Here is a 19,012-nt window from a genome sequence, read left to right as displayed (position 1 = left end):
CATTCTTTTAATAGGAGCCAGTGAGACAACACATTGTGAAGAGTGTGAATTGCCATGAGGTTGGCAGTCTCTTTTTTCTGACCTTGGTTTTTCCATAGGGTTGACTCAAACCCTCCCCATTTTGCCCAAAAGCTGCAGGCACTGCCTTGATGGCAACCTGGCAGTGGTGGCCTTTCTGTGCAACCAGGGTTCCAGTGGGCACCATACAGCACTCTCATACTCACAATTGCCTTCCCCTGAGTTATCAAGGAACTTATCCATGGGATGGGGCTGCCAGAGGGGGCTGGCCAGCAGTGAGAGCTAGCTGTGGGTTGAATGTACAAGGAGAAAGGCTAGTGATGTGCAGGGGCAGAGTTATTGTCCCAGCTTTCTTTTTTTGTTAAAGAATGAGGCTTTTCTCTACATTCCCCCGACATCTCACTGGTAATTTCTTCTTCATTTCCTGCCTTAAGTTGTCTAATACTATTATGCCAGCCCAGTGGAATAGAAATTTTGTTTTCCAGTCCTAAGGCAAGGTTTGCTGTGAAATGAAAAGACACGGTTCAGCTTTAGTTTTAACATATTGTGCTAGTAACAATTCACTGAGCTCTGGCATTCTGCTTGGTCAAAGGGCATTTCCTCCCCTCCCTTCTTCCTTCTTCACTCCCTCCCTACTAGCTTCTTATGAAAATAATAAAAATAGAGTGTTTGTTGACTGGGTGGAGAAATTGCATTCAGATCACATAATGTCTGAGGCCTGGCAAGACTTTGTGAATCTGTTCTGGTCTTTGCTAAGTGGATCAGGGTGCCCTCCAGTCTAGTAGCAAATATGTTAGGGAGGGAGAGGAAAGAAAAAAAAAAAAAAGAAAAAAAGAAGGAAAATAAAAGCTTCTAGTACTATTAATTAAAGAAATGGGTCGGTATGATTTGCAGCCCTTGACCCTTCTCTTTGTTACTTATTTATTTATTTAGAATATAAGAGATTCTGGTCCTCATCACGGTGGAAAAATAAAGTCTTTGTGGTTGGAACCACATTACATAGTACTCACTAAAACTGGCACTTCTACAGGTCTTTTATAATGTGATAAATGTGTCTGGGTGAGGATCTTTGTAGGGTCTTGTAAGTGCGCACATATCAACCCATTCCCTACTCAAAGGGAGATTAATGTATCTGAGCACAGATGGACACTCAAGCCAAAAGATAGGAGCCTTAAAGGCACCAAATACGCATCTCTCTCAGCTGACAGGACGCTGATAACTTGCATCTTCCTAGTCTGTCACTGAGAGGTCTCAAACTGTTTGAATTAACTGGGTCTCTCCTAAGGCCTTGTCCCTTGCATTAATTTTGGAGTCAGTTTTGTACTGATGTGCTGGACTTGCTTTCGCTGAGGCTTATTTCTCAAAGCACTCAGCTTCTTCACAAGCCTGATGGTGGTGTCTGAGTTTGCTGCTTCTTCTCAGTTACGTTTCCCTTGGGCTGCTATCAAAGACTACAGCAGCATGCGCCTTCCTGTTTTTTTATTTGTATGTGTACGTGTGTTGTTCTACTAAACACGAACAGGAATTTCCTTTCCCGAGTCTAGACATCAACCACTCACTATTTCTGTAGCTTGCAAACAGACTGTCTGCTGCCCTGGACACTTTAATTTTTCCCATGGGAGCAGCGAATTCACCCTGGGCTGATAGAAGAGGCCTTGTGCGATACCTCAGTGTATGGTCTGGTTTGTGCTCATGGTATTTTGACTGCACTAACACTCCCTACACAGCTCACCTGGCACCTAATAGCTTGTTGTTTCTCTGCTTCCTGCTGCAGAGCCTTCCCTTGCTACCCTGGAGCTGACAGAGCACCTGTCCTACTCTGAAAGGGAAACATGGGAACCCCGTGCCTGCCTGCAGTCCACTAGCTAAGATGGCTGCCCTGGCACCTTGAGGCATCCTGCTCTGATTTTGTTTCTCTTCTTTGTCTTTGGGGGCATGTGTAGCTTAGAGGGTCTGGAAAAAGGCTCCTCAGGATGTTTCCTGGTTTTGCAGGCTTGCAGGACACGGGATGCTTCAAACAAGCAGATTTCAGTGGCCTTTCAGAGCAAATTAAGGCTGTCAGTACTTTCCTGGGATTTGCTGAGAGCAACAGATGAATCCTGAGAAGAAGCAGTAGTCACTTTTTATAGGTTTTCTTAGTGGCTACTGTAATACGAATTTACCAGGAACAGGGGTAAGATAGAAATCTCAGAGAAATGACTTCCAGGAGGCTCCAAGTGCTGGTAAAATTAGTCCCAGTGTATATCAAGGGTGAGCAGCCCATGACTGAGAAACAGATACTGTAAAGCAGAAGAGAAAAAGATCAGTGAGGACACTGGGAGTAAATTCCCACAACACAAATGATTTATCTTCCCCCTTTTCAGCCTGTGACTGTCCATCTGCCTAAGTGTCTGTCTGTCTGTCTGCCCGCCTGCCTGCAAGTCATTCCTCTTCCCTCAGGAGCTTTTGAAGTGGTTGGCTAATTTCAGCCAAATTAGTTGAGTGAGAAAGATCTCAGCATTGCTAAGATCTTGGGAGTTTCTGGAAAGTAGGCTTGGAGAAAGAGCCTCTGCCAGAGCCTCGGCTAGAAGGGTCTGCGGGATGGACTGAATCCTTGTGGCATTCTGTGGGATTATGACAGGTCCTCAGGCAAGACAGCAGAAAAACAGACTTTAGTGCTTCTGCTTTTCATGCTCATCTGTGCATTCATAGTAGCCTGCTACAAATTCAGATTATGCTGCACTGCAGGACAAAAGGAAAGTAAATATCTAGCTGTGGATACAAACAGTTGTGCTGAACTGTTTAAATCCTGCAGTTTTCATACATTCCTTTGTATGTCTCTGCACAGAAACACACTGTAATAGTCACATCCAAACAGCTGTGGAAGTGTGTAGAGACAGTTACTACATGATTCTCAAGATGTCTCTCTTTGGGCCACCTTTTGCAGCCTCTCAAGGATATAAATTGAGAAAAGAAAAGAATTAATTACCATAAGCTTTATGTTGTAAGAAGGAAAATCCAAAGTTTCCAGATGATGTGGTATTTCCTGTGGAAATAAATAGCCAGAGGCAAACCTGGAGAGGTATAGCCAGCATTGTTGAGGAAGGCCAGAAGAGTTAGAGATTAGGCAGATAAGGAATAAACATTGCAAACTGTGTACCAGGTGAGGAAGTAGCATGTCCTGGGAAGTGGTGACAAAGTGCTGTCAAGTGGTGAGTAAGCATGAGGTCTCAGTGGGGCTGGAGGAGTCTGGGCTGTGTCTGCTCAGGAGCAGATGTCCCATGCTACTCAGTCCTGTTGCCTCTTTTATTGGTCTCAGCACAAATGCTGAGGACCTACAGAGATATCAGGGAGGAATTAACAGAGTCAATTAGTTGTTAAACCCACTCCTGACAGCTGGAGATGCAAGGAACTCCAGGTGATGGGTTTATCTGAGCAGGAGATTGAGAGGCCTCCTGGATCTTGGCATGAAGTCTCTGCATGTGGTAAAGGATGGGATACTGAAGGCTCTTGTTGTGCCTTGAGCACAGCAGGATGTAAGTCTTGGAAAGTGATAAATCCAGAAAAATCTGAATTGGAAATGAAATTTAAATGTCTTAACTCTGAAGGCAACAAATGTCTGGAATAGCTAACTGAGGATGTGGTAAATTCTCCAGCATTCGGAGACAAAATCAAGATACCCTGGATCTCCCACAAGGTACAAGGCTTGATTCAGAGATCAGAGGGTGAAATTCTGTGGTGTGAGTTATGCAAGAAGACAAGCCAGATGATCCATCTGGTCTGCTCTCGCCTTCACAAATATGAATCAATGTTGTAGCAGGGATATAGAATTACCAGGAGACAAGAAACTGAATAATTAAATAACCTCAGCATATTCAAGTGTTCACATCAAAGGGTGGAAGGGTGGACTTTTTTTTTTTTTTTTTTTTTTTTTTTTTTTTTTTTTTTTTAAAGCAGCAGTACCAATTTGGAGGAAGATCTTGGGGATGGAGGAGGTTGTGTTGTTTTCCTACTTGGAGATGTGCCTGCTGTCCAACTCTGACCCTGGGGATAAAGTTAGTCTTCATGCTGGAACTTCATATGCTTGTTCACGGGCAATGTTTGTAGGAAAATTACTGGAGTTTCTAGATAGGCTTATTCTAAATCATAACTTCAAGATATATTTGTCAGTCTTCAGCATTACAATAAAGCATGGTCCTGCACAGAACAGATTTACCCAAATGGGTTATTAACCAGCATTAGGGCCAAGCAGATGTCAGTACGACTGATCAGCTCAAAATAAACAGACTTGTGAGATAAGAAATATCTCTGGTTATGCTGCTTCTTCTTCTTCTTCTGGTTGTGCATACTCAATAGACGATGGGAAATGACACATTAGGTAGGAGGTAAAATGACTCATGCCCTGCTGTAATATGTAGAAGTCAAAGCAGAGGAGTTCAGGAATTTTCAGTCCATGGGTATAATATGAGCAATGGCCCAGATCCAGGAAACTCTGCAGTGGAGATGGATCCCCTCAAGGTGTGGAGCCTCTCTGTCTTAGAATTGTGCAGGTGTACAGATTTATTTTGGCAGCTGAAACTCTCTAAGCACTGACATTGCTATCATTTTTTGTTATGCCACACACATTAAAGTTCTGATAGCCAATAATAATAGAGAAGAGAAACTGTTGTTCTTCCATGTGAATATTAGTTGGTCTTGCCAAATGAGGAATAAAATGAGGAATAAAAAAAAAATTTAATTCATTTTCAGTGGCAGAAGACGTTTATATTACTTTGTTCAGCCCATGTGATCAGCATTCAGAATATTAAAAAAGTGCAGACCAAATCAATTGCAAGACATTATGGAATTGTACTAAACTAAATCCATCCACGTACACTGAAAGCTGTTAGTCCAGTCCATTCGCTACACAGCTTTACAGAGAACTTGCAAGTCAGAGTAAAGCTGTAGAGATGAAAATGGCATTGCCTTCTGTAAAAAACATAATTGCTTGCTCAAAGATAGTAGGAATTCCCAATTTTTTAAATGTTTATAGTGAAAAAATGGATTTTGCATTACAAAGTACTCTGTTTCAGTAGGTGAGTAGATCCTTGAAAAAAATTTCTACTCATTGAAAGAATTATATTCATGTTATCGTTTTCTAGATGAAACACTGGTATTTTTTAACTTAATTTTCAGTGCTTATTTTTCATTTCAGAAATTTAAGAAAGAATTTAGCTGTCCAGATCATTGCTGAGTGAATCCTTGTAGTCAACCTATTAAAGGCTTTGATTTCCTCAAGCACTTCATTGTGAAAGTGAAGCGTCTGGTGAGAAGGAAGAGCTGGTTTAGATCAGTTGGAAATTAATTCTTGCTGAATGCTTCTTATGAGTGTTCTTTCCAGTGGGCAAACGTACCAACACAGTAAAAGCTCTACACAAAAACTTCCTTGAAAACTTGATGATTTTTACTATGAATTGCAGAGTTAAGTCTTTCAAAACACTGCTTTGATCACTTTGGATCTTATTTTATTTGTTGTCAGACTGAAGGTGACACCATTTATTTTGCACTACAGGAATATCATGAGAATAACATTCTGAAAATAGGAAAGATTCTCCTTTTTTTTTTTTTTTTTTAGCTACAGCCCTACTCCAATTCTTGTGTCTTGCGGTGCCATCTCTCAAGTTGTTCAGGCAAAGAAATGTGCAGAGGCACAATTCCTCCTCCTGTCCTAGCTTGGTATCTTCCCACTTTCTTTGTCCCTGTGTGTGCTCTGGCTCAGCGACTGGCTGATCTCCAAAATCAAAGGGAAGGTCTTCTGTATTTATGGCTTCTTTCTGTCCCATTTTCTGCCCTTTTCCTGCAGTACTGCCTCTGCTTTCCCTCTCTGCTTTTAGCTAATAGCGAGTGTTAAGATAAAAATTCACTAATTAGCGTACTCCCACTTCTTGTTCTTCTTGGGTCCTCTGAACATTTTCATATCGTTACTCTGAGGCATATGGGATATCACTGAGAAGCAGTTAAATCTAATATAGTTCCTAGAAATGCATGGGCTTATTTTTGCATATTTACCCTTTTATTTTTTTAATGATGTTCCTTAAAAGTCTGATCCTTAAGCTGGGGAAACTCTGATTTCTGAGCAAGAATGTAAGCAGTCTCGAGGGGATGGGAAGCAAGGGTTTAGGATAATTAGGTTTGAAATTAATTTAGATACCAAACTTAAGTGCTTTTTTGGGGGGATTCGGTGCTCTGAAGTCCTATCTACTCATGTGAGATGAGCATAGCACATTCAGCAAATAATTCAGTTCTTAGCTGGACCCACCACCATCATTTTAAAAGAGAGAAGTGGCTTATAATATACATCCTCAGCCAGATCTCCACTGTTGTGAACCAGTAGCATCTATTTCATGGTGAATGGAGATGTATCAATTAATCTCAGCTTGTCCTTCCAAATTTTCCTGTGGAAAAGATTGATACTCCTCATTTTTCTCTCCTCAGTCAGAGCAGTTTTGCTGCATTCATTGAATTCTCCTTATGCCATGATATTCTCTTGTAGCCAAATTCTGCTGTACCTCTGAACCTGACAAAGGTCTGTAATGACTGCTCTCCATTCCTTGCCATGATCAGATTTTATGCACCTGTTGGAAAGGGCTTAGAGAAACATAAATATGTGGGCACCAGAGTCTTGCTTTGCCTGTGAGGGTGGAGAGAGTTTTGAGTGCATTGAGGGTCCTGAGTCAGCTTTAAGGTTTCTCTTCACAGAGCGGTATCAGAGAGGAGATAAAAGCCCAGTAAGCAGGCAGACAGAAAGAAATGCTTCTGAAGAGAATTTGCAACAACTTTGCAACCCACGGCAGTAACGGGCTTTAGTCAGGGACTGCCTTGAGAGTTCTCTCTGAGTGAAGGCCAATTTTCCTTTCAAGGCACTGTATATTTAGTTATTTAATCAAGCCAAATTATTCTTTCTCTCCTCATCCACAGTTAGATCACAGCACAAAACTGAGCACAGTCTTTCATTCTACCTTCTCTTGCTTTTCTGTTCAGCCTAGACTTTGGGGAGCCATTAAATTGTCTGAAATATTGATTTAATAAAGGTAGGAGAATTAAAAAGGACAAAGAGACACCTGACTAATTGGCATTTCCAAGAGATTTTTGTAATCAGCCAATGGGGATTTTATAAGGTAAGAAGTATTTGCTTTCACATAAATTTCTTCCACATTCTTTCTCTCATGTTTGCTCGGTAAACCTTCTGGAATAAAGATCACATCTGCCTCTGTGTAAGCTTTATACTTGGGAGGTAATTGAGTTGGCTCTTTGTTATGAAAGCATGTACTCGTTTAATTGCACATATGTGTCTGTGAACACACTATCCCTTCTTCTCTCCTAAATTTGATTTGGAATGAATCCCACGAAGGCTCTTTTTCAGTGTTAATGGATAAAAGGTCTTTACCAAATGGAGAAGTATTCAAACACAAAATTTAATAAAGTTTAGTTTGAAAATTACCTTTGAAAATGCATGGTTCTGAGAGTGATTTTTTTTTCTCCCCAGAGTGATTAATAGCAAATATCTTCCATTGGTTGTGATCTGCAACCAATCCAGTTTCATTTTGGAAATATGGCATAAAAATGTGACAGCCTAATGGTATGAGAATAGCACATTCACACTGTTGTAAGAGTTATTTGTTACGTCCTGCCTTACCATGCTGATCTGTAACGCAGAACTCCAGAAGATAAGATCCCTGCAATGAAATGAAAGCAAGCGCTGTGGTTACTTTCATTCCATTTCTGTGCTTAAGATGTTGACCGAAAGGTAGTAATGCAAGCAATGCAATTCATCTTCAACATGTTGCTGTCAGGAACAGTGGAACAAAGTGCTAGGAGGGAGGTGATATGAAGACCTGGAAATCTGTCCCTTAGGCTGAGTAGCCACATTACTCAAGCAGCATTAGGCAGTACAGATTAGGTAAACTATACTTACAGCAGCAGTGTGTGTCAGTTTGACAGATGACTATCCTGTGGGCTTTTAATCATTTTCCATTAATTTGAATTTTATTGTATGCCAAAGCTCAGCAACTTATTGTTATGAGTTGACAACCTGACATTTTTGTTCCATTTCTACTTAGCAATTGTTCAACACTAACTCAGATAAAACTTACAGGAACCGAGCTCTGCTTGTATGAGGACAAGATTAAGGTCAGCTGAATGATGCACATTTGTCACTCAACTTATGTCACTCAATTTATGGCTCCCTCCAAGCTTAGGAGAGAATGGGTGGGGACAGAAGAGTCTGTCTTTAAATGTGGCTGGTGTTTCTGCCACAAGACATACCATCATACATCAGCAGCTCAAGCATACTGTTTTGTGCCAAGTAATGCTTCTGCAGCATGTGGAGGAAACAAGTCTTCTTTTGTTTACTGATTCCTCAGTCATCCTCTGGCTGTTCCCTTTTCTGTCTTTTCTTGGAGGATTTGGATACATTTAGGTCTTGGGTTTTTGGTCTATCCCAGTGACAAGACTATAAAAGCAGCACATGTTTCCAAATATCTGTATTTTCCAACCAAACTGCTTACGCTGGATTCATAGGGTGTTTGTAACAGAACACTTGATACTCAGCTGGGTGGTTAAGACCAAGTAAAGGGTATGAAAACAGGACTCTCAGCTGAGTGCTTTAACCACTGTTTCATTAAGCATAATGAGGAGCCAGACTCTAATTTCAAAGAGCAAAAAGACATTTATAAAATACTGTCAGCAAAATTACAGTTCTGATTTAAAAAATTATTCAAGCTGTACTTGCCTGTATTTACAGATTTTACTTGGGCACCAGTTTATTCTGTGTGCTGGGGCAAATAATCAAGTAGATGGGGTGTTGCATACCACTATTTGTTGCGTTAAGAAATTAAGACTTGTCTTTTCAAGAGCTGCACATTTCTCCTGTGTCCTGGGTCACTGACCAATGGGTGACTAACAAGAATCTGTTGCTTAAAGAGGTAGAATCTGATCTTGTAGTCTTCTTCAAGCAAAGCCAAGGTTGTAGCTAGAGGTTAGGATAGAAGGAGAAAAACATTCTTTGAAATTTGGTAGGCATTTGTCTCTGTCAAGGCTGTGAGGTTTGTGACAAAATTCAGAGCTAGACTAGATTAATACTTTCATGCCTTCCTTAAATTCTGGCTTATATCTTAGTTCTATATCCATGCTCATAAAATGGCTACTGCTTAGGTATATGTAAGAAAGCAACGGCACAGATTTTTTTTTTATAGATTTACCCAGGTGGAGACTATCAACATTTTTCTTCATAAATTTCAACTTTGACAGAGAACTGGAGTTTCTGTAATATTTCAGTACCTCTGAAGTGTCTACTACATAGGAAAGTGCTTTACGTTTTTTCCCCCAGAAATAAAATGAAAACTGATATTTTTAGTTGAAGAGGATATCCTGAAGTCTGCATGTGCTTCAAATTGTACCCCGATGCTAAAGTTTTCTGATGATGTATTTTGCTATATGCACATTTTTGTTTTCATTTGCTGGTAACTTCCTAGTATGCATAAAAAAGCAATACTGTTCAGCTGACCTATGCATGGGCCTGGCACATTGCTTGACTGGTAGAAGGTAAATCTGTCTGGGAACCACTAGTTTGCCTAGGCAGAACAGAAAGGAGGGCTGTGATTTTTGACTGGGCAGCACTGGGATGGCATAGCTACAGAAGGGCTGCAGAAGAAATAAGGACCTCCAGAGCTTGTCACAAGGCTTCTCAGGTTTTTCTTTTATCCAGACTTGATTTCATGATTAAGAACATCATATTGTATTAGTTCACCACTGAGAGGATGATAAAGCTCTCAGTACTCATCTTGTGTCAAGCAGACAGAATCCTGATTCATCAAAGGACACATCAAAAGAACAAGATTTGTTCTGCCCATCTACAGAGATTACAGAAGCGTAGTGAGAAGACAAACCCAACTAAGTCTGTCGGCTTAATTATGAGGAATAACAGGCCTACAAATTCTTAACACCAAACATCTAGTTCAGAGAGTTTTGAAATTGGGCCAGATGCTTTGCAAGCATTGCATTGCACTGCCTTTGACGGAGTGATGCTCATTTACATCAATGAAGAGTTTTGGTCTTGTTTTGTACTTTCAGAACCAACAGTGAAAGCCAGTTAGGAATGATGATTTCAGAAGTGCAAGGCGTAACAGAGGGTCTGCTTATCTGTGAGTCAGAGCTCCCCTTGTAATTTATGTTGTGCGAAGCCTGGTAACAGTGCTGGGGAGCCAAGTACTTCCTGATAACCGCACCTCCCGGAATTGTGCAGTGCTGCGGCTAATAAATCTCAGCGATGGCACACAGCTAAGCTGGGAAAAAATGAAATCAGCCACTCGGGCAGCTGAACAGCCGTCTCAGCAGTGCTGATTCACCCAGAATGATGCACTCCAAGGGGTTTTCACCACCTAAACAGATGTTCCCCTAGCACAGGATGCTTTCCATTTTTATATTGTTCATGCTGGATTTGTGTGTTGTAGGTCAGATCTTCAGCTGCTTGTAACTAGACCTGTCTAGTCAATTGCTGTCGGGGCAAGACTCGTGCTCTCAGACCCCATCTCCTGCTTCCGTCTGCAGTGCAGGCCTCCGTCCTGCTGCAGGCAGCCCCGAGCTGGAGGGAAGCCATGGTGCTGTGCTGCATGCAGCACTGCATCTGCAAACAGGCTGTGCTGGAAGGTGTGCTTCCCAGCCGGTGGAAAATCGCTTCCACCAGACGCAGCTGCCTGACCCCACTGCTGAGGAGGGTGGTATGGCATATCCTCTGTAACCTGGAGGCCCTGCATTGCCCTTCTGGGCAGCAAAAATATCGACCAGATTGCATTGCTATTGGATTTTTTTGTCATCTCCAACTTTCACATTGTCACGTCTCAAAAAGGAAGATTTTGTATTTCAAGGTTTCGTAGAAAAGTCTGAAACATGCCCTTTGCAGGTGCTAAGCTGGGACATTACTGAGAGGCAGAGAGGGCAGAGGAGGATCACATAATTTAGGTATTAAGAAGAGTATGGTACTATACAGTGCCAAGTGTGCTGAAGTGCTACTCCCCATTTGAGACTACCACAGTGCAATACAATAAATAGCAATAATAAGGATACAATAGCAATTCAAGATTTCTGTAAGCTCAGAATGCAAATGATAGAGCAGACTCTTCTTAACTTGTGCTGCTTCTCAGATATTGTGGAACTCTATTCAGTGTCATATGAAGGCAGACATGCTCTCTATGATGTATAAAGGCAGAAATTTACATGGAATTGTGTCTATTAACTGCCAGTATTTAGCAGTGCCTATTGTACGCTGTGATGTGAGATATGTGTATATGATTTTCCCTGTTCTAGATATGAAGGAATGAAAGACTTATGTAAGGAGTAAGTGGTACCTTTGCTGTCAGAGCACAGTGATCCCTGGCAGATGATTCTTTGCTGCTTGCCACAGTAGCACTAAATATAAGATTTTCAAGTGTCCTGTCCAAGCACCAGTCCAGATTTGAGAATTGAAATGCCAACATGGCATCTGTTGTGGGCTCAGGGCTTTGACTAATGGGATCAAGGGTTTTTGTTATTGTATAATGTGGATTAGACCACTGACAGCTTTGTTTCTGCTTTGGATACTAGTTCATAGGGAGGAGAGTCATAGGAGAAACTTTCTTTCACACAGTATTTGTGGCTGCCACCTGAAGAGCTTGCTGCAACAACCCCTGCACTGGAACTTCTCTCTTCCAACAGTACCTGCGACCAACTCATGGCTGTCCCAGGCAGTGCCTTGTCTAAACCACTGTCACTGTTTTAAGATTACATGCCATGATACCTAAGGTATAAATTAGTATCTATTTACTGAAATTAGGTGCAATTCTGAGGACACTGGCAATGTGCTTTGTTTTTCTCCATTCAGTAATGTCAAATTAATCCCAGCATTCTGTGTTTTCCTGTGAGCTTTCTGCAGCAAGGTTTCAGATAAAACTTCCCAAAAAACCTCAAGGCTTTTACTCTGGTACAGTTTCATGTGAATTTTCCACTATCCTTCAAAAGATGCTTTTCAGGAATTTTGGAGTCAGTGGACCCCAAAACAAAAAGAGAATGCTTGTGCACAACTTCAAGATTTTAGTCTGATTTAATCATTAATCACTTGAGATTTGTTGAAGTGTTTATGAACTGAGTACTACTGAACTGTAGAAGAATTCCTACTGAAACCCACACCCAGGTACATTTTCTCATGTTACTGATTTTATGAAAACAAGGTAAATTTGTCCTGCACAGTCTTAAAGGATATAGCCATCTCCTACAGAAAATGTGGTCTTCTCTTACCGTGAAGTTGTAGCAATCGCATAAGGGTGACAGATAGTTTCTGCATGGCCTATGAGATGAAGAGTGAGCAGCGGGATGAGTTTTCTTGAATGTCAGCTGATTCATTTATGTGATTGCATTACAAAATGCTCTGTTACAGTGTGAAGGAATATAGCAATAGCTAGAAATATTGCTGTTTATTAAGTGCATGCTTTTTTCCTCTGCTATTTTCTGTAGCCTTCTTTTGGTTGACAGAATAACATAAAGCTTATTAACAGGAGCAGACACTCAGGACCAGTATCGTTCTCTCTGGAATGAGTATTCTGGAGCCATACCTTCATGTTGTTACAGGAAGATAAGCAATGTTTTTCTGCAGCATGTGGCAGAAACCCTTATTTATGTTGCAGTAGTAGAGTTGAAACTCCTTAACAGTTATTCTCAGCAGTGGATATTTAACAGGGTTCTCTGTACATAACTGTGTTCCCAAACAGTTCATATTGTCTTAGGAAATCATGAAGTGAAATCAATTCTTGTGTTCCATTAGGAAAAGAACAATGAACCAATTCTACCCACACATTCAGAGATTTTAAAATTTTTTAAATCTATGATAGGTTATGGCTATCAGTCCGACCTCCGGAGGTCTGACCTGTGGAGGAATTGGAACAGGGTGCCCAAGTAGGTGCTGGAGTCACTGTCCCTGGGGGTGTTGAAGAGCCGTGTGGATGTGGCACTGAGGACGTGGTCATGGGCATGGTGGAGGTGGGCTGCTGGTTTGAATAGTTGATTTTAGTGGTCTTTTCCAACCTTAATGTTCCTATAAGTCTATAAAATATCAGCAAACTTAATTGCAACAACTCATGATTTTTTTTCTGTCCATGTTAATGAACAGATCTCCTTAAAGACTTTGTTGGGTAGAGTATTGGTTCATCATGTTCAATTATTATACCCTTCACAGTTTAAAGAAAATGCATGCCCTGTTTCTGCTTGGAGTCTGTCCAGCTTTGGTTTCAACCTAGTGGATTTCATTATGCTTTTTACGCTATATATGACACCTACAGTTAAAAATCTCTTTCTTATGGTTACACTAGTTACTCTACCATCCAAGTATCTGTGAGCTGTGATCATATTACCTCTTAGACTTCTCTGGGATAAATCAGATTAAACTTCTTTAGTCTCAGTCTGATTTCCAGACCACAGGTCATTCCTGTAGCTCTTTTCTGAACGCTTTCCAAATTCTGAATACACTTCGTAAAGTTTGGATGCCAGAACTACATGTGTTATTTCAGCAATATTCTCACTAGAGCTATATACTTACTCTTTCAAACTCCCTTGCTTATTTATCTAAAGACTGGAATTGCTCTGGAGAGTCACGTTCAACTGATTATCTAATGTGAGCACGAAGTTGTTTCAAAGTTAATTACATGTGAGTTGCCTGGTTCATTGCTAAAAGAGTGACATAAAGCTTTTGTTGCAAGATGTATGAGCTTGCTCTTTGTTCTGAAAATGCAAGTAATACAGTTGATGGGGAATTAATCCTTGTAACAGACTTGTTCCCCACATCACTTTTATCACCCTATATCCCCTTTGTGTTTAAAAACTTCTCCTGCAGTGGTTTTGGCTTTGTTTCTACCTTTTGTTTTGTTTTGTTTTGTTTTTGCTTGAACTGTTGGCTCAGACAAAACTGGTAGCTGTGGCAGGCACCAAGAATAGAGCTCTCCTAAATTCCAGTTCCTTGAATGATAGCTATTCTGCTAAAATTACTTTTAGAGATCCATTTGTTAACCAGCTTTTAAGCCATTTAAAGCTAATGGATCGTTATGTGGGAGTGAGTTAAACACCTTAAAAGGCCTAAATATTTTTCCCTTTTTCAGCTACTTCTGTCAGCCAAGCTGGCAATCCTCACCAGGACTGTAATCAAGTCCTGTGAGTTTACAAATGTTATTAATGACTTCTGTTTAACATCATCCCTAATTGCCAGTGGAACAGCAAGTATCAAGTTAGGGTCTGAATATATAGTCTTTCCTTCTGAATCAGAAAGAGAAACATTTGTCAAGTAATTCTCCATTTCTCATGTTATGATTGATAATTTTTCTGTTCTTTACCAGTATTGGATCCATCCTATGCAATCCAGGATATACCAAGACCAACTTTTTCACCTGGAAATGATGCTTCTCTGGAACTTGTTGAGAGAATATGTCTGTTTCAACTATAGGATCAGCAGAAACCTTCATAGGTTGGTGGGGGAACTGTGGGAAAGAAGAAAATGAGTCCTATCTTGGAGACGCCTATGTCAACTTCTCAGCTTACTTAAATTCTGGTGGGAGAGAGCCTGTGTGGGGGCCTGCATGATGCGGCTGAGAGGAGGGGACGTGCTTATCCATCGGTTCACTTGATGACTCTGGCACACCGTCTAGACTCCTGCCTTCCAATGGGTTTCCTTTCTGAGAAAAGCCCCCCAAAGAGGCATATCCCCTAGGCCAGGCTGAGTGCTCCAACCTTCCTCCCACTCATGTTTCACGTGTGAGAGCTGATTGATCTGCCAGGGGTTAGAAGGCTTCCCAGGGAAGTGTGTCCCCAGGTTCGTGTCCTCACTCTGATTTGGAGTGGTTCCCTGACCACCGAAGTATACGGGCCGTTTCTCTTTTGTCCAATGAATGCTTAATTGAAATCAGCTTCGGATGAGATGGAGCAAGAACTTGAATCTGCAGCTCCCTTTTATCTCCAGGGAACTTCCTAGCCACTGCACTGCATACTCTCATTCTCGCTAGCTCAGTTCATATGTAATTATTTATGTGGAGTGGAGAGGCTCCAAGGAGATGGGGGCAGAGGGTGAGAGAGAGTTAATGAGAGGAGTGTGCGTGGGGAGAAAACCTGGCTGCCCACGGCCTTCTGGCAGGGCTGTTCACATTGGTGTCCCTCCTCTGCTTGATAGCGCTTGGGAGCTGGGCCTTCTCCTTTGGAGGGGAAAACCCAGGTGCTGACCTATTTGCTGTTTGGCTTCCTCTTCTTTTTCCTCTCTGGCTCTTATGTGTGAAGGTTTTGGAAGCATGATGGCTTTGTTCTGGTGCATAATGAAAACAGATTTGAAAAGTAGCCCCTTCCCCCCCAATTTTTTTTTTTTTCCTTCTGAATTGTGAAATAAAATTCTTGTTTTGTGGCCAGCCCTTCACATCACATCTGAGAGACAGAAACGTACAGCAGAAAGATTGATGGAGTTGAACCTGACAAAACCTGATTGTGCATTCCTTTTACATTAGTCAACAGGCTCTCCTATATAATAGATCAAGACTTTTTGGACTTGTTGCTTGTTGAGGTATACTCTTTCATTTGTCCCCTTCAGGCATGCTGTGAAAGCATGGCTCTGATTTTCTCAGCATTGTCCACTTCTCCCATTCCATTTCCATCTTCCCTGCCTGGTGCCAGCTCACTCGATGAAGAGCAGATCAAGTAAGAAACAGTCTAAAGGTACCAAGGCCTTTTCTCTGGCAATTGGTGTTAAAGCATGTGTCAAGACAAGGGATTCACAGCTTTGTTCCACTGCATATGCTAGGTCAGCCCTAAGATATAGCACTGACTTCACAGCATGTACTGTGCTGGGGAGGTGGGACAAATAGCAGAGCATTTTAACATCAGGGTTACAGCTCTTAATTCAGTAAAGCTGGACTAGCACAGTGGAGAACTGCAGCCTACTGCCAGAAACTTGAAATAGCATCTGTTGTGGGATTCTCAAAGTGATTGAAACCTCCCAGCATAATATTTTGACTGACTTTTGGGACTTCTCAGCACAGGTCACTCTTTCAGGTTTTACACTACTACCATAAAGGCTGCAGGCCTGCTCCTTTCACTCTTTGAATTTTGAAAATAAAAGCAAAGGCTTTTTGTTATGAGAGAACTGTTCTACTTTGCCTGTAGCAAAGAATGAAAGTGATATGCTGGAAAGTCTGTCATTGTGTTTGTCACTGTACAGATGTGCTCATCAGCAAATGCCTGCATCAGCTCTATCCAATCTGATTTTGTCTTCACTTTTTTTTCTTTATTTCTTCCTCAGAGCCTCCATACTATCCCCAAACATATTTTTGCTTTTGCTTATTCTTATTCTACTCTGTTAACTTACACCAATCTCTTTATACTGAGTTCTCAGTGCATGGCTTCTGAACACTTTTTAAAATATTTATGTCATAGAATTATAGAATCATAGAATGGCCTGGGTTGAAAAGGACCACAATGATCATTGAGTTTCAACCCCCCTGCTATGTGCAGGGTCGCCAACCACCAGACCAGGCTGCCCAGAGCCACATCCAGCCTGGCCTTGAATGCCTCCAGGGATGGGGCATCCACAGTCTCCTTGGGCAACCTGTTCCAGTGTGTCACCACCCTCTGTGTGAAAAACCTCCTCCTAATATTTAACCTAAACCTCTCCTGTCTCAGTTTAAAACCATTCCCCCTTGTCCCATCACTATCCAACCTTGTAAACAGCCGTTCCCCTTCCTGTTCATATGCTCCCTTTAAGTACTGGAAGGCCACAATGAGGTCTCCCTGGAGCCTTCTCTTCTCCAAGCTAAACAAGCCCAGTTCCCTCAACCTTTCCTCATAAGAGAGGTGCTCCAGCCCTCTGATCATCTTAGTTGTCCTCCTCTGAACTCATTCTAAGATCTCCAAATCTTTCTCGTGCAGGGGGGCCCAGGTCTGGACGCAGTACTCCAAGTGGGGCCTCACAAGAGCTGAGTAGAGGTGGACAATCCCCTCCCTTTCCCTTCTGGCCACTCCTCTTTTAATGCAGCCCAGAACACAGTTGGCCTTCTGGGCTGCAGGCACACACTGCTGGTTAATGTCCAGCTTTTTGCCCACCAGGACCCCCAAGTCCTTCTCCACAGGGCTGCTCTTAAGGGGTTCTTCACCCAACCTGTATAAATATCTGGGATTGCCCTGACACAAGTGCAACACCTTGCACTTGGCTTAGTTGAATCTCATTAAGTTCACATGGGCCCACTTCTCCAGCCTGTCCAGGTCCCTCAGGATGTCTTCCTGTCCTTCCAATGTTTCAACTGCACCGCTCAGCTTGATGTCATCAGCAAACTTGCTAAGGGTGCATTCAGTGCCATCATCTGTGTCATTGATGAAGATGTTGAAGAGCACTGGTCCCAATACCGACCCCTGGGGGACACTGCTTGTGTCTAGCCTTCACCCTGACATAGAACCACTGACCACAAGGGATGTAGTAACAAAATTATGGAGTCAGACTTGGCAATTTTGGTTAAATGGACTTTTTGAAGCTTCATTCAAGATCCTGTATTCATAAGGAAAAGCTCTAAGCTAGGATTTCTGAACCACAGAACCATTTTTGCTCATCAGAAGTACTAGGTACAGTTTTCAGTTTGGGCTTGATATATAGATTTCCAGACACCAAAGCTCACTGTAACACAGAAGCATGGAGTAGGGACTATTTTCCCATTGCAGCTATTGCAGGGACTATTTTCCCATTGCAGCTATTGCAGGGGAAAGGATAAATATGGCGTTGCTTTTAAGCACATGCTGGCTTAATGCTCTGGGCATAGTGTGTGCTGTGCATGATCTTTTTTGACAGGGATGATGTTACCATGAAATCGGTCTTGTCTAGTTCTATCTTGTGTTCCAAAATACAAAGAACTGGTAGTTGCTTGGAGTCATACTTATGTTAGCAGTGACCTGGAAGATTTCTTTTGTGAAAGCTGCCCTTATTCTAAGTGTCTCCTCATACCTTCAGAACAGTAAGTGAATTATACTACATCTGTGACAGAATGACTGCAACTGGACCCAAACTGAACAAATCATACCTAGAAGTTGAGGATTTGGTTCCAGGGATTTAACTTGTTCTATTACAGAGAAAGGAGCAAATGAGAAACTCAGTTTTATGCTGAAGGCATCCCATAGCCTGGTTAGTTGAAACCTTCAGTGCATAAATCAGGGTTTAACTCAAGCCTCAGGTTAGCTTTGCTATTGAGCTTTAATGCTTATAAATGCTTTTTACAGTTTAAATGATGTCAGCCTTCGATGTTTATGAAACCGTGGAAGTGCTGAGTCGAAAACATTCACATTAATAAGGAAACGCTGGGAACCACTGGGATTGTGCCAGTGTCAACCAGTGTTATTAAGCTAAGAAGTTCTTTGGCATGGCTGAGCTAGGGAAGATCATACCCAATTTATCTCTTGTGGTTAGTCATTTGATTCATGGCTTCTGAGTCATGGCTTTGTCTTGAACTGAAAATACCAGCTTTCTTATCAACCAGCTAAGAAAAATGGATTTTTTTTTTTAACAAAGGTTTGGCCATACATTCATGCTAATCGGAGATGAGCCGCTCATTTACCAGGAACATATCTTAGTAGCAGCCAGTGCCTTACTGATACGTCTTCCAGTCTACAGTGACTCTGACTGATCTGAGTTTAAATAGCAAGATTTATTTCTTTGAGGCCCTGGATATATTAGTGCAATGTTGCAGTTGTTATCTTGTGCCAATGGGTACCTGGTGGGGACCAAGGGCCCACAACACTGCCCTTTCTGTGTTGTGCTGCAAAGGTTCCCTTACTTCAGTGTTATCCTCAGGTGCTGCATTAAGGGAAATGTGTCTTTCACATAGCTTTGAAGTTATCTTGTCAGGCAATCCCAAGACATGGAATATGAAAAAAATAAGTGACTTTGTTGGTCCTGCAGTCACTGCTCATCAGCTTCATGTAAAATGAAAGCACTAGA

At 41.7% G+C, this 19,012-nt stretch overlaps 2 long non-coding RNA genes across 2 annotated transcripts in view; one reads left to right on the top strand and one right to left on the bottom strand.

The window, feature by feature from the left end:
• LOC125687488 (uncharacterized) overlaps positions 1–19,012 on the top strand; it is a 102,584-nt gene that overhangs the window by 61,368 nt on the left and 22,204 nt on the right. The window contains exon 4 of the long non-coding RNA XR_007374109.1: positions 14,391–14,518. This is a non-coding gene — a long non-coding RNA (uncharacterized LOC125687488). The remainder of the gene's footprint in view (positions 1–14,390; positions 14,519–19,012) is intronic.
• On the bottom strand, positions 1,272–3,271 carry LOC125687504 (uncharacterized). Its single transcript, XR_007374123.1, has 3 exons — positions 3,158–3,271; positions 2,987–3,043; positions 1,272–2,297 (listed from the first exon to the last, which is right to left on the bottom strand). It is a non-coding gene; the product is annotated as an uncharacterized LOC125687504 (long non-coding RNA).

Source organism: Lagopus muta, chromosome 1 (assembly GCF_023343835.1).
Source record: "Lagopus muta isolate bLagMut1 chromosome 1, bLagMut1 primary, whole genome shotgun sequence".
Taxonomy (NCBI): Eukaryota; Metazoa; Chordata; class Aves; order Galliformes; family Phasianidae; genus Lagopus; species Lagopus muta.
Note: the sequence above shows the minus strand (reverse complement) of the source record. Positions and strands in the feature narration are given on the sequence as shown.